The following is a 12,935-nucleotide window of genomic DNA, read 5'->3' as shown; positions in this document are numbered from 1 at the left end:
GGCCACCAGCTGATGTCTCCACCGCTGTGACCCTTCTGTCAGCAACCCCCTGGGCCCTGGCCTGTGAGGTTTGGGCGGCAGCTGCTTGGACACCCAAGACTTAAGCCAGAGGCCTCTGGTCCAGCAGTGGGGCGTTGTAGCTCCCGGGCCAAGGGAGGCAAATGCGGCCCGGAGAGGTCTGGCGAGTACCCATCAGGTGGCACAGCAGTGTACAAAGAGGCAACATTTGCTTTGTCTTGACGATGACTACGTGCCATCTCACGTGACTGCCATAGGGTCCCCAGGGCCCGGGATCTCACCTTTGCACGGGGCTGTGCAACAGTGGGGCCGCAGTTTCCTCACCCGGGAATCCGGCTTGCACGGCTTCTCTTTCAGTAAAACAAGGAGCCGGGGTTGGACATGTTTTGTGGACAGCCCACAGAGCGCCCCGCAGCGCCTCCCGGGAGCACCGCCTTCTGCACATGCCTCCTTCCCAGCAGCCAGGCAGCTGCCGGGGTCCCCCCTAAGTGCGGGGGCGCAGCTGGCTCGGGAGGCATAATGGAGCACAAATGACAGCCACTCACTAGTGAGGGCTGGCTAATTAACAGAGGGATCGTGGGGGGCCCGTTTTGCCGCCCACACACCGCAAGGGAGCCCAGTGGGTAGGAGCAGAGCTGGCCAGGAGCCAGGCTCCTCCCATCTGCAGCAACCCGCTTCTTGTCTGGCTGATGTGTGGGACTGGGAGACCAGGAAGGCTGCGGGGTGGGGGCACGGGGTGGGGGGGGACCTGCTCCACTCTGTTTTCAGACCGTGGCCCTTGCCCAGCCCCCTTGTCCAGCCCCCCTCTGGGTGCAGAAACCACCCAGAGAAGGAAAGCCTGGCCCTAAAGCCCAGGAGGCACAGCGGGGCCGGGCCCTTGCCTCCACGGCGGCTCTCCTGTCCCTGTGTATCCTCAGCCACCATATAGCGGTCTCATCGCAGAGGTCTGAGGGGTCCGGAGAGAGGCAAAGAATCCTGGGCATGGGCCCAGTCCCCTCCACTCAGCTGACCAGGGCGAGGCTGCCTTTCTCTTCCTTGTCAAAAGTCACATAACCTGGGCCAGCCTGCTCCCAAACCGGTTTCCCCTGGGATCCCAGGAGGAAACAGGCTGTGGGTGGCTGGAAGCAGGCAGAGGCCCTGGGTGCAGCCTCCTGCCTCCTCACATAAGCATTAGGGCTCCAGCCTCACCTTGGACCTCAACCTTATGCAGTCGCCCCGCCAGCTTCCCTGTGCCAAAATGACCACCACGCCTGCCCGGCAAAGGACCTCAGGACAGCCAGGGCCTCCGAATCAACCCAGGACCCTGCGCAGACCAAGGGCCAGGCCTCCCACATGTCCTCAGGGCATTGAACTAGACCTGAGAGCCTGCCGAGGTCAAGCAGGCCAGGCTGGGAGTCAAACTCTGCTGAATTTTCCTGTCCCGTCCTCCACCATAAACAGCCAACAGCAGTTTCTTACCTCTGAGTCTGGGCACGCCAGGCGCCAATGGCCGGACTCTGCCTCCTCCCCTTCCACCTTCTCCTAGGGCTCACGGGCACCCAGCGGGAGCCTGTCTGGGCAAGCTGTCCCAGGTAAGGCCCCGCCTTGCTTGTCTTGCCATTTCCGGTTGGCTGCCACCTCCCTCTGTCATTCCTGGATTTCCCGGCAGGCGCTGACCTGGCCCCACTGGGTGCTGAGCACCCTCGCCCCTGGCCTCACCCTTCCGTGGGTTTTCGGCACTTCTACTGAACGCGTGGGCTGCTGGCCCACCCATGGCCCCCGGACGAGCCTGGGGGAGTCACCTCTGGGGGATACTGCCCCATCATATGTAATTACCACCTCTGTGAGTTCCCTCCTGCCTCCTTCCTGAGCTCAGGCCCCACCTGAAGCCTGGGCCCAGGCTCACCTGCCTATAATAAAAACAAGTCAGCAGACCGCAGCTGGCTGGAGGCTGGAGGTGAGGGGGTGCGGTGGGAGGATGGGGAATGGGGTACACAGTCTCTACTCTCAGAACATCCAGCCTCCTGCAGGACACAAAGCAGGAACTGAGTCAGACAAAAGGTGGGGACAGGGATGGGAGCTTCTTCCTAAGGAGTGGGGGGCAGCTGCTCCAGGAACCCACGGGGGTATAGAGGCAAGTGGTCCAGGCAGGCTCTGCCCCACCTAAGATGCTCCCATGGGGGCCCTGGGAACACCCCTCCCAGCCTCCTCCTGGACCACTGGCCCCTAGGCCTGCCTGGCCAGCCCCAGCCCCAGCCCCACCCTTTGGCCTCACCTCAGACCTCCAGTTCTCCGGGCACGGAGGTCTTTTCAAGGTTCTTACAGCCAGGAACCCCTTTCCCTACGTGACTTCTGATTCCAGCCCCCACCTCCGGTATCCTTAGTATTGAGACCTGAGCCACCACCTCTTCCAGGAAGCCACCAAGGCATCAACTCATTCAACAAAGCCTGTATGCTGTGCCGCTGTGGACTGCCCTGTGCCCTAGGAAACTTCCCTTGCCTCTCTCCTCCTCTCTATCTGTGTGCCCTGCCAGGTCACCAAACCCGAGCCCCGGCACAGGCCCAGGTGCAGAGAAATTCTGAGTGACTGGTGGATGACAGAGGAAGTGTCAACGGAATGGCTGATGAGCAGGTGGGAAAGCGGACAGGTGGATGGACTCAGCCATGCATTTAGCGAGTGCTTATTGAGGACCTGTTGCATGCTGGGCACTGTTCTGGGCTCTGGGGATACATCAGTGAACAAAATGCAAAAATCTCTGCCCTCTTAGAGCTGGAGGGGGAGATAAAGAATTAATTAATAAGCAAATAAATGTGAAATACATCCAGTGGTAAGAACTATGGAGCAAAGTAAAGCAAGTGGAGGGGAAAGAGATGGAAGAGAAGGCTTGGTTTCACTTCTCTCTGAGCACGGGCTGAACATGGCAAGGGAGGCCGACTGCACAATGTCTGGAGTGAGAGCATTCCAGGTGGCAGGGACAGCACATGCAAAGGTCCGGTGGTGGGTGGGCACTTGCCGTACCTAAGGAACAAGGAGGAGGTGGGCAGAGCTGAATGAAAGAAGCAAGGTAGACATGAGAGGAGGGAGGTGAAAGAAAGCTGGATAGACAGATGGACAGAAAGGGAATGGGGTGGAGCCAGGTCTGGACAAGTGTTAGAGAACTCCAGTCCCAAGGGTTAGGCCCTATCTATTGGCCACAGCTCAGACCCACTGGAGTTCCTCAGATCACCCCCTCACCTCTCTTCCCTGGGCAAATTTCCAGCTGCTATACTGCCTCTGCTCTGCCCATGGGCACACACGCATGCCTGCTTTGCTCAGCAGGAAGCTGCGGGCCCCCGCCACCCCCATGGGCTGAGCATAGACTCTATGCTGAGGGGACACTAGAGAGACAAACAGGCCTGTGGGAAGACGGCCTGACTCTCAAAGCCCCAGGATTTCCCCAGGGCCCTGAACGCTGTACCCACAGCCCCAGAGATGCCACCCACCCTGATAAGGACACCAGGGGAGTCCCAGTGACTCCTTGTATACCCGTTGGTGACTCCCCCACTCCCGACACCCAAGCTCCATACCCGCACCCTACTCTGCCCTCAGGCCCCCTGACAATGATGCAATTGCCAAGCCCGACCAAGACAGATGGGGCTGGGACTGGAGCCTTGGGCTCCACCCTCATTCGCTGGCGCACTGGGTAGTTGCTTAACCTCTCTGTGCCTTAGGTCATCTATTAAATGAGAACACATGCCTTTGCCTTGCTTGCCTTCCGAAGGAAAAGGGATGGGGTCAGCAACGTGCCCTGCCAGAGGAGGTATCTGAGGAGTATGTGTGGGACTGGGGGCTTGGTCTCAAGGACTGCCCCACCCCCATCCAGGACTCCTCCTCACTCCACCCTATGAGATAGGACCCACTTTTTACTGCAGGTTTTACAAGTAAAGGTGAGGGGTAGGGGGTGGGAAGCGTTAAGTAACACATGTGAGGTCATACCCAGGAGGTCCCATCCAGGACTGGGACCCTTCATCTGTCCCTGGGTAAGCCCAGCCTCCCTTTGCTCTCCCACCCCAGCCCTGCTCAGTGGGGAGCCTCAGGCAGTACAGACTCCTTCTTTATCTGGGCGTGTGGGAAGTGTGGAGGGGCATGAAGGGCTCCCCAGCTCTGACATCTCATGCTCTAGGAGGACCATAGGCTTAGCCTCCACACTCCCTGTGAGAGCTAATGCTGCCCACAAAATCAGGAAGTGAGCTCTCCATCTCTGGGGGGAACCAACGAGGTGCTCAGCTGGGGTGTCACAGAGAAGACACCCGCCACATCCCTGGGGAAGACTACATGGTCTCTAAACTCACTTTCTACTCACAGGTTAATTCACATGGGCCATTTTTACTACTTCGTGTGTTTGCTCACTCAACTGATAACGACTAGGTGCCAGCACCTTATGTTTTGGGACACACAGGGCCCACAGGGCAGGCAACATAGCGGCGACTGGGTGAGGGGCTCTGAGCGGGCTGCCCGGGTGCTGGGGCCAGCTTCACTTGCCAGTCACGTTACCTCCCTTAGCCTTGCTTTGCTTGTCTGCAAAATGGGATGACAGATAGAGTATCTGTCCACGAAGTTGTTGAGAGGAGTAAATGGAAAAATGTTAAAGTGCTTCCAACGGCGGCTGGCACGCAGATTTAAATTCCAGACTTTTTTTTTTTTTTCTTTTGAGAGAGAGCAGGGGAGGAACAGAGAGGGTGAGAGAGAATCCCAAGCAGGCTCTGCACTGTCAGTGCAGAACCCCCACACAGGGCTGGAGCTCAGGGACCGTGAGATCATGACCTGAGCCGAGATCAAGAGGCTGACACTTAACCGACTGAGACAACCAGGTGCCCCTAAGCTCTGGACCTTTTTAAAGCCCCTTCTGGTCCTTGCTGTGGCCCCTCTGTTGAGTGGAGTTGGCCTCTGCTCCTCCCATTAGAATGAGAGCAACACTTACCTCCATGTTGGCCACATCCGAAAGAAGGTGATCTCCAGAGCCGGATGTGAGGGTACAGGCCCACAGCTCTTTAGCCCCGCCAGCCTCACTGTGCTGGGTGGGCTCCCGCTCTTGAGAAAGGAAGTGGAGAGACAGCCAAGGGTGTTCTCCTGCTGCCCTCTGATGAGTTCGTTCTCCACCGCCTGCATCATTTTAGTCACTCCCACCTTCTAGGTGCCTCCACCTGATCGCCCATCTGCACCCCGTTCTGGAGATCAGCTCTGGGGCTGCTACCCACCGGCCGTATGCTGCAGAGCAGGTCAGGGCCCTCCTCTGAGCCTCGGTGTTCCCCATCTGTGAAATGGGAAGAATAAAAGGACCCATCCTGCAGTGTTTTCAAGTGAATGGCATGAGGAGCCAGGGCAGAAACCATCTGAAATGTACGATGCCAGCTAAGACTCATTTCACTGTCCCAGCAACTCAGGGGAGTGTCCACCCCCACTTCACAGGTGAGGGGACTGAGAGCAACCCAAAGAGTCAGCGCAATGGCCTCAGGCCACATCCTTGGCTTCCGTGACATGTGGGAGCCATCCTCGTGAGGGTCTGCCCCGTGTCAAACTGACTCGGCTCTACCAGGGCTGGTAGTGGGGCAAATGAGTCACCTCCTCCTGGGGCATTTTCAGACAGGCCTCCCCATGTCTCCCCAGAGTCAGCCTGCATTGTGTACAAACCAAACACAGGAAATGGGTACAAAGGAAATGTCAAGGCCGTGGGGGCAGGGAGGCTGCGGGCTGAGAACAGGGCAGCTCGTGCTGGGTCTATCTCTGTGAGAAGCATCAAGAGCATCTCATCCAGCCCCAGGGTAGGACTGACTTGCCCACAGGTCTCTCCCTGGGACCTAGTGTCCCTCCTCTCTCCAGACCTCCCACCCCCATCTCTGCCTACAGAAATTTCACTTACCCCCTTGTATGGCCCATTTCAAATGTCCTCTCTTCCAGGAAGCCCTCTTGGAGTTATCCCATCCTTTCCTACCGGAAGTCAGCCTCTGAGTCTCTGAACCTTGGAAGTCTTGCACTTTACCTGCAAGAACACTAACACCCAGCTCTCTTGAGCGCCCCCATGCATGCCAGGCTCTTTCCTAAAACTGAATGGATTCACTCATTGAATCCCCATCGCCATCTTATGAAGGAGGTACTGTTATTACAGAACAGAGACTGAGGCCCAAAGGGCTTTAGTAACCCATCCTAGAGCACATCACTAATGAGTGCCAGAGCCAGGGTTTGAACCCACATCTCTGTTGGAGCGTGACGTATCTGTGTCATCCAGCCCCTCAGTAAATGTATTTGATTCATTCACTCGGCAAACTTTTTGCAAGTTCTCATTAAGTGCCAGGCCTCATGCTGGTTTTGTGGACAGGAGACGGATACCACCTCTGCCTTCATAGAGCTTATATTACAGTGTGATGGAATGAGGGATAAAAAAAAAATCAATGAAGTCATTAATTAAGCAAGTAATTCAAGATGTCTGAAGACACATAATGACATATAATGTAAGGACAACGAAGAAACCAAACCAAAAACCAAAAGGACAAAGCTGGCATGCAACAGGGAACCTGCTTTAGCCAGGTAATCATGGAAGTCTTCTTGGAGGGGGTGACATTTGTAACAAGGTCCTGATGGATAAAGAGAAGCCAGCCTTGGAAAGGTTGGGGCCTGGGGCACAGAGTGGGCCTGGGGCATAAGGAACAGCATATGCAAAGGCATGGAGAGGGGAATGAGCTCAGAGAGTTGGGGAAAGAGGCAGCTGCCAAGTGTGGCTGCGGCAGGGGGGCAGGAGAGATGGGGACAAAGAGCAGGACCGTGAAGACAAGGATGGAGGTGCAATCTTCGTCCCCAAGAAGGGGGACGCCATGGGCGGGTTTAAACAGGAGTAAAGGGATCAATACACATTTCAGGGGAGAGTAGCCGAAGGACTAGACTCTGCCCTGATTAGGTCAAGGCTCTTGGTCAAGGCTGGGTCAAGACGGGACCCGGTGCTTCCGGGTCAGCCTGCATCCCAGGCCAGCCTGCATCCCAGGCCAGCCCTGCTCAAGAGTTCAGCTGCTAACATTACCACAGGAAGCTAAGAGAAAGAGGTACCAGGCACTAAGCAGGAACCCCGCAGAAGTACCCTAGGGCAGTGGCCTCCCACGCCCTCCGTGCCGGAGACACTGACTCTAGTCCAACCACAGAGCTAGAAGGCAAGCAGCCATCCGTCCATCAAGCAGTCTGTCCATCTGCCCATTAGCCCTCTGCAGCCTTGGGCCCGGAGCTGGTCTTCCAGCCCCCGCCGGTGCTGAGCTGCTAAAATGTAACAACTGGCTCTCTGAGTATTGTTTGCACGCCAACGCTGACGTTTTCCTTTACACCGCCAAGACAAAAGTGAAATGACAAAGACATGTCAGAACCCCACTCGTCCATCAAGGTCATGAGTGGCGTTTTTGCAGAACTGAACAATAGTCTTCAAATACTGGAATCCTTGCGGATTCTGATCATGGCTTTTGACACACTGCTGAAGGGGAGAACCGTTTTCAGTCTTTTGTGCTATTCATGATGTAGTGACCACAGACACGACACTGGAACGAACGTGACTGATTTACATTTCCTCCGCCCCCCGCCTTACGTCTAGCTAGACAGCCAACAAAAGGGCAACTCAGGGCCTGATCTGTAGCGTTTGCAGGTTTCTGTGGTGTACGTACTCCACGTGGCCAGTGTCAGGATACAAGCATTGACCGTGGACTTGGGGCCACAGCTCAGCATCCTACGGTATTTCTGCCATACCAGAACCGTAGGCGTCAGTAACCTCAGAGCCACGATCAGTGTGCTGGGGCCGCTGTGACACAGCAGCACAGACTGGGCGACTTAAACAACAGAGATGTAACGTCTCAGAGTTCTGGAGGCTAGAAGTCCAAGATCAAGGTCCCCATAGGATTGGTTCCTCCTGCAGGCTGTGAGGGGGAACCTGTGGCATGCTCTCCCCTCACCTCTAGTGGTTCACTGGCCACCTTTGGCGTTTTCGGCTTTGAAGAAGCATCCCCCTGATCTCTGCCTTCACCTTCAGGCAGCATTCTCCCGATGTGTCTCTATCCAAATGTCCCCTTTTATAAGACACCGGTCGTACGGAACTAGGGCCCACCCTACACACCTCATAATAACTCGATCACCACTGTAAAGACCCCGTCTCCAGGTAAGGTCACATCCTGAGGCACTGAGAGGTAGGACTCTGCCATATGAATTGCAGGGAGGGACACAATTCAACCCTTAACAACGGATGTAGCAAAATGTGGCATAATAATTAGAAAGTAATACACATGTACATTTAATATATATTAAAATATATTTTTTAAATTTTCTTAATGTTTATTTTTGAGGGGGGGGGCGGGGCAGAGACAGAGAGGGAGACACAGAATCCGAAGCAGGCTCCAGGTTCTGAGCTGTCAGCACAGAGCCCGACGCGGGTCTCAAACTCATGAACTGTGAGATCATGACCTGAGCTGAAGTCAGACGCGTAATGGACTGAGCCACCCGGGGGGCCCCACGTGTGATTTAATTCTTAATAGTGGCTGTGTTTGACGATCAACTCCTACGAGCCCGTACGAGCAGACTCCAACACACCACAGGCCCTCGCCACTGCCCTCAGCCCTGTCCCAATTTCCTGGCTGACCCCCTCTGCAGACTCAGATGAGGGACCGGTCAGGAGAGTGGGGTTGACTCACGTACATCTCCACACCCAAAGCCCATCTTCTCCCACCCGGGGAGGGGTTCCTGAGGGAAGAACGCTCAGTGACAAGCTGGGGTCACGAGGCTGCCCAGCCTGACCAGCCAAGAAGGGAAAGAGTGCAGGGGTCCAACACCAGGCAATGACTCGGAAAGCACATTGTGCTCTGTGCCCCTAGGGTGACCGACTGTCTCCATTTGCCCGGGGCAACAGATGGACTGTCCCTGATTTAGCACTAAAAGCTCTGCATCCCAGGAAACCGAGGCAAACTGAGACAGTTGGCCACTCTCGCCTCACGGTCATATGGCCGTGACCAAAATAGCTCTTACTGCTAAGTTCAGTGAAAATCAGCAGAAAACGAAGGTGATGTCTCTCCCCGTCTCAGGAGTTTTATGTCTCTGCTCTGAGGCAGGGCTGGCACCAGGGGCTACTCAGAAATGCTCCTGTATGGAGTGAACGGTGGGGTCCACGTTATGTCCAGCCTAAAGGTGGCAGGGGTGTAGGGGAAGGAGAGGGGTGGAGCGAATGCAGGACACCGGAGCAGGCTCAGATCTTACCTTTATCACATGCTAGCTAGTGTGACTTGAGGAGATGACCTGACAGCTCCGTGCCTCAGTTTCCCTATCCGCAGCCCGTCCCTACGTCACTGGCCGGTCGTGCAGGTTCAGTGAGAGCAGCCACGGAGAACGAGGTGTGTGACCCACGGCAAGTGCTTCAGCGAAGCTGCCGGGAGGCGAAGCCAGCGGCTAGGATGGTGGGGGGCTCTTCCCATTTTCGAATTATTTCCACGATGGCTGTTCTAACGTAGTTTGTACAACAAAAACAGAACAGAATGAACACCTTGGTATCTATGTGCATGTGCATATAAATAGAGCCTGAAACCCAATGTTGGACTGTGGTGGAGGGGGTAGTGAGGCCTGCTCCTGGGACGCTGCGGCCGGCCCCAGAGCCGCCACTCCTGGAGGGGTTACCTTTAGGACAGCTGACAGGCACTGTGATTGGTGCGTCTCTGAACTTATCCAATCCGTGTCAGAACTAAGCCTGAGAAGACAGCTCCACTTGAGGAAATAGCAGGTACGCGGTAGAAGCTCCTGACACAGAGAGGGCGTCTGTGTTTACAGGGCAGCCCAGCACGGACACGGCCACAGCTAGCACCGTGGAACTCCCTTCCAACTTGGGGCTGTCCCAGCCCCGGAGGCGGGGAAGCAGGGGGAGCCCGTCTTTTTACACAGACGGGGGCAGCCGCGCCCTCTCAGTTGGCTTTTCCACTTGTTTCTGAGCTCTGTCCCGAGGATAAGTATGTCCTGTGTGTGGTGGGGTGAGGGAGGCACCTAAGGTAGAAAATTTAAGGAGGTGCTCGCTGTCAGATGCCAATGACCCTGCAGCTCCCTCTAACTCTCCATGACTGTTAGGCAGACTGTTCTTATCCCATTGCATAGTTAAAACAACAAAATAAAGGGCTCAGAGAGCACAGGTTACTTGCCCTGAAGAGTGACAGAACCAACATTTGAACCCAGGCCTGCCGTGTTCTAGCAGCTACTTGTTTAAGCACTGAGCCATCCTCCCCGCCGAGCACAGGGGCACTTGGCTAAGCCTCAGCAGACCGGCGTGGCAAAAAGCACCCTGAAGCTGAGTTTGCAGGCTGGGAGCTAGGGTCCCAACTCCGGCCAGGCTCACTGGGTGACTCTGATCTGTTCGGCTGGCCTCAGCTTCCCGGTCCGCAGAAGCTGATGGCTGCGCCGGGCTAAGAGTTACAAATGTAGTGCCCTCAGGGGCCAGCCAAGCCAAGCAGTGAGAGCAGGTAAGAAGTGGGGCGGGGAGAATATGGGCCCACGTTCTCAAATGACCCTCAACTGGAACAAACCATCACTTGAAGGGCTTTGGGCACCGTATAGCCTGACTCTTCAGTTTTTCAAGAGAAGCCAGAAATCTGATTTTTTTTTCTTTTGGTGACATCTACATGGTCAAAAGTCGGGAATTCATTCAAATGGATTTAAAGCCCTTTGAGAATCAATCAAGACCCATTTAGGGACAGACACCATCCATGGGCCTCCAGCTAACAACCCCTAGATTTCAAGTCAGATGGTTTGGGTATTTGCCAATAGCCACTTGTGCCTTCTAGAGGAGGGACCCATAGCTCCTCAGAATATCATCCCCTAGTTTCCCTTGCTGCTTAGTGTGGCCACAGAACCAAGAGCACCCATCTGCCCGCCGTGGAGATCATATGGCAAAGACAAACGTTTATAGGGGCCAGGCGCTATGCTAGACGCTTTACTGCATTAACTCCTTAACGTTCACAACTGCCCCCCAACATACACACTATGGCTATCCGCTTTTTCCAGGTAAGGAAACCGGGGCAGACACCCCAGTTCACACAACCAGAGGGGAACGAAGCCAGGATTCTCCCCAGGTAAACCGGCCTTGCTGTCTCTGTGGGTCCTGACACCCTAGCGGACCGTGGGCTCGGCAGTGGCAGGGATGGGGTTTGAGACAGGGGCACCTGCCCTCTGGCACCCAGCGCGGAGCCCGGTCTGGTCGAGGAGCCCCCTCCTGACTGAGGGGCCAGGAGAGCACAGTGGACGACGTCTCGCACTCTGCAGCCCCAAAGACCAGCACTTACTCATGGGTAAGCCTCCTGTGCCTCAGGGTCCTCGCCTCTCAAGCAGGCACACCAGGGGCACGTGCCTCACAGGAACGAAGGGTGTGCAAAGCGCTGAGCCCAGGGCCCAGCGGGGTCTGAGGCCGGGAAGGGCCAGGATGTTCCGGCCCCGGCCAAACCACTGGGGTCCAGGGAGAGTTGGGAGGTTAAGGGACCCGGGCAGGTGCCTCAGCCCACCTGTGCCCGGGCAGGCTGGCACCCGGCAGGGGTCACATACTGGTGTCCCAAACTCCTGCCACACCCTCAGCCCTGCTCCCCAGCAGCCCGGGCCTGACCCCAGAATCTGCAGGGCTCCGCAAGGGCCTCGAGGAACTCCTGGTGAGGCATGCCGACCGGCGGAGGGTAAGCCTGGAGAGGCGGAGGCCCAGCCAGCCCCTCCCCGCTGTTCGAGGGACCCCTCTGTGCCAGCCCTGCCCCACTTCCCTCTCGCCATCTGCCTGGTCCCTGGGCGCCTGCGTCCCTGATGATGTGCTCACGTGATGCCCCATCTGCCGTGAATCAGAAGGCAGGGTCCACAGGGCCTCCCCGAGGACGGGACTGCGGGTGCCAGGCCCGCTCCGGCTCTGGTTCAGGGGGAGGGGCGGCACTGGGCTTCGGGGCTGTGTTGCCACATTTTCCCATCTCCCCACCTGCACCCCGGACACCCCCACTGCCTCCTCCACGCCCTGCCTCAGAGCCCTGCCCTGACTCTTCCCCCCTGCCATGTAGAAGCCCACCTGTGCCTGCATCCCCCAAACGGGCACTGCCCCCAGCACCCACCACCCAGCACTTACCACCCACACCCACACCCACACCCACACGCGGCTCTTGCTGAGGATGAAGCAGCCTGTGGCCCGGCTCAGCTGGAGCACGGTCCACGTGGCCCCTTCATGGCTGTGCCTGCCCCCCTCACCCCTCCCGTCTCTGTCCTGCCCGGCCCTGCTAGGAAGGCGATCCCCGCAGCACAGAGACCCCACCACTGCTCTGCTGCCTCTTTCATCCGCTGTCCCTTCAGCTGAGCAACCACCTCCCCCTCTATCCCCACAGCCACAAGGCTGCCCCAGCCCTAAATTTCCTCACTGCCCCCACTCAGCCTGCTTCTCTCCAGGCTAAAGAGGCCTTTGACCTGGACTGCTATGTACTCATCCCATGGTTGCTCCATGACCTCGGTACATCTCAGCCTTCTCTGGGCTCCTCTCCATTGTAGACCCAAGGCCTCCCACCACAGTTCCTGATTTAACTGGTTTGGGATGATGCCCAGCACTGGTCATGTTTTTTTCACAAGCCTCTCCAACCGGGTGACTCCAGAGTCCAGGAATGGGAGTGTGGTGCTTTCTTTCCAAAGGTCTTGGGTATTAGGTGCCCAACCCTTCACCAGCCTGTCACTGGTTCAGCCTTTCCTCTGGAGGTATCAGGTACACAGGGGCAGGGATCTGGGCCCCTGCACAGTGGAGAATGGAAGCCTTGACTGGTCAAACACCAGGAGGCCGCACCTGCTGCTCGGCAAACACACCTGCTGCCGCCTCTGAGCAGAGGACACCGGGGGGTGGGGGGGCACTCAGCCAGGGCCACCCAGCTCCAGCCTTGCCGAACCTTGGCAGAGT

At 56.8% G+C, this 12,935-nt stretch overlaps 1 protein-coding gene across 2 annotated transcripts in view; it reads right to left on the bottom strand.

The window, feature by feature from the left end:
• Window positions 1–1,577, bottom strand: part of ADGRG1 (adhesion G protein-coupled receptor G1) — a 39,765-nt gene extending 38,188 nt beyond the window's left edge. Inside the window, exon 1 of one of the 2 annotated variants that reach the window (XM_049622328.1) lies at window positions 1,477–1,577. The gene's annotated coding sequence lies outside the window, so the exon portion shown is untranslated. Of the gene's footprint in view, window positions 1–299; window positions 706–1,476 lie in introns of those variants that run through there. The other variant, XM_049622326.1, reaches the window with a different exon arrangement.
• Between the last annotated feature and the right edge of the window lie 11,358 nt (window positions 1,578–12,935).

The sequence above is a fragment of the Panthera uncia genome (assembly GCF_023721935.1).
Source record: "Panthera uncia isolate 11264 chromosome E2 unlocalized genomic scaffold, Puncia_PCG_1.0 HiC_scaffold_19, whole genome shotgun sequence".
In the NCBI taxonomy this organism is placed as follows: Eukaryota; Metazoa; Chordata; class Mammalia; order Carnivora; family Felidae; genus Panthera; species Panthera uncia.
The sequence above is the reverse complement of the archived record's forward strand: the minus strand, read 5'-3'. Positions and strand labels throughout refer to the sequence as shown.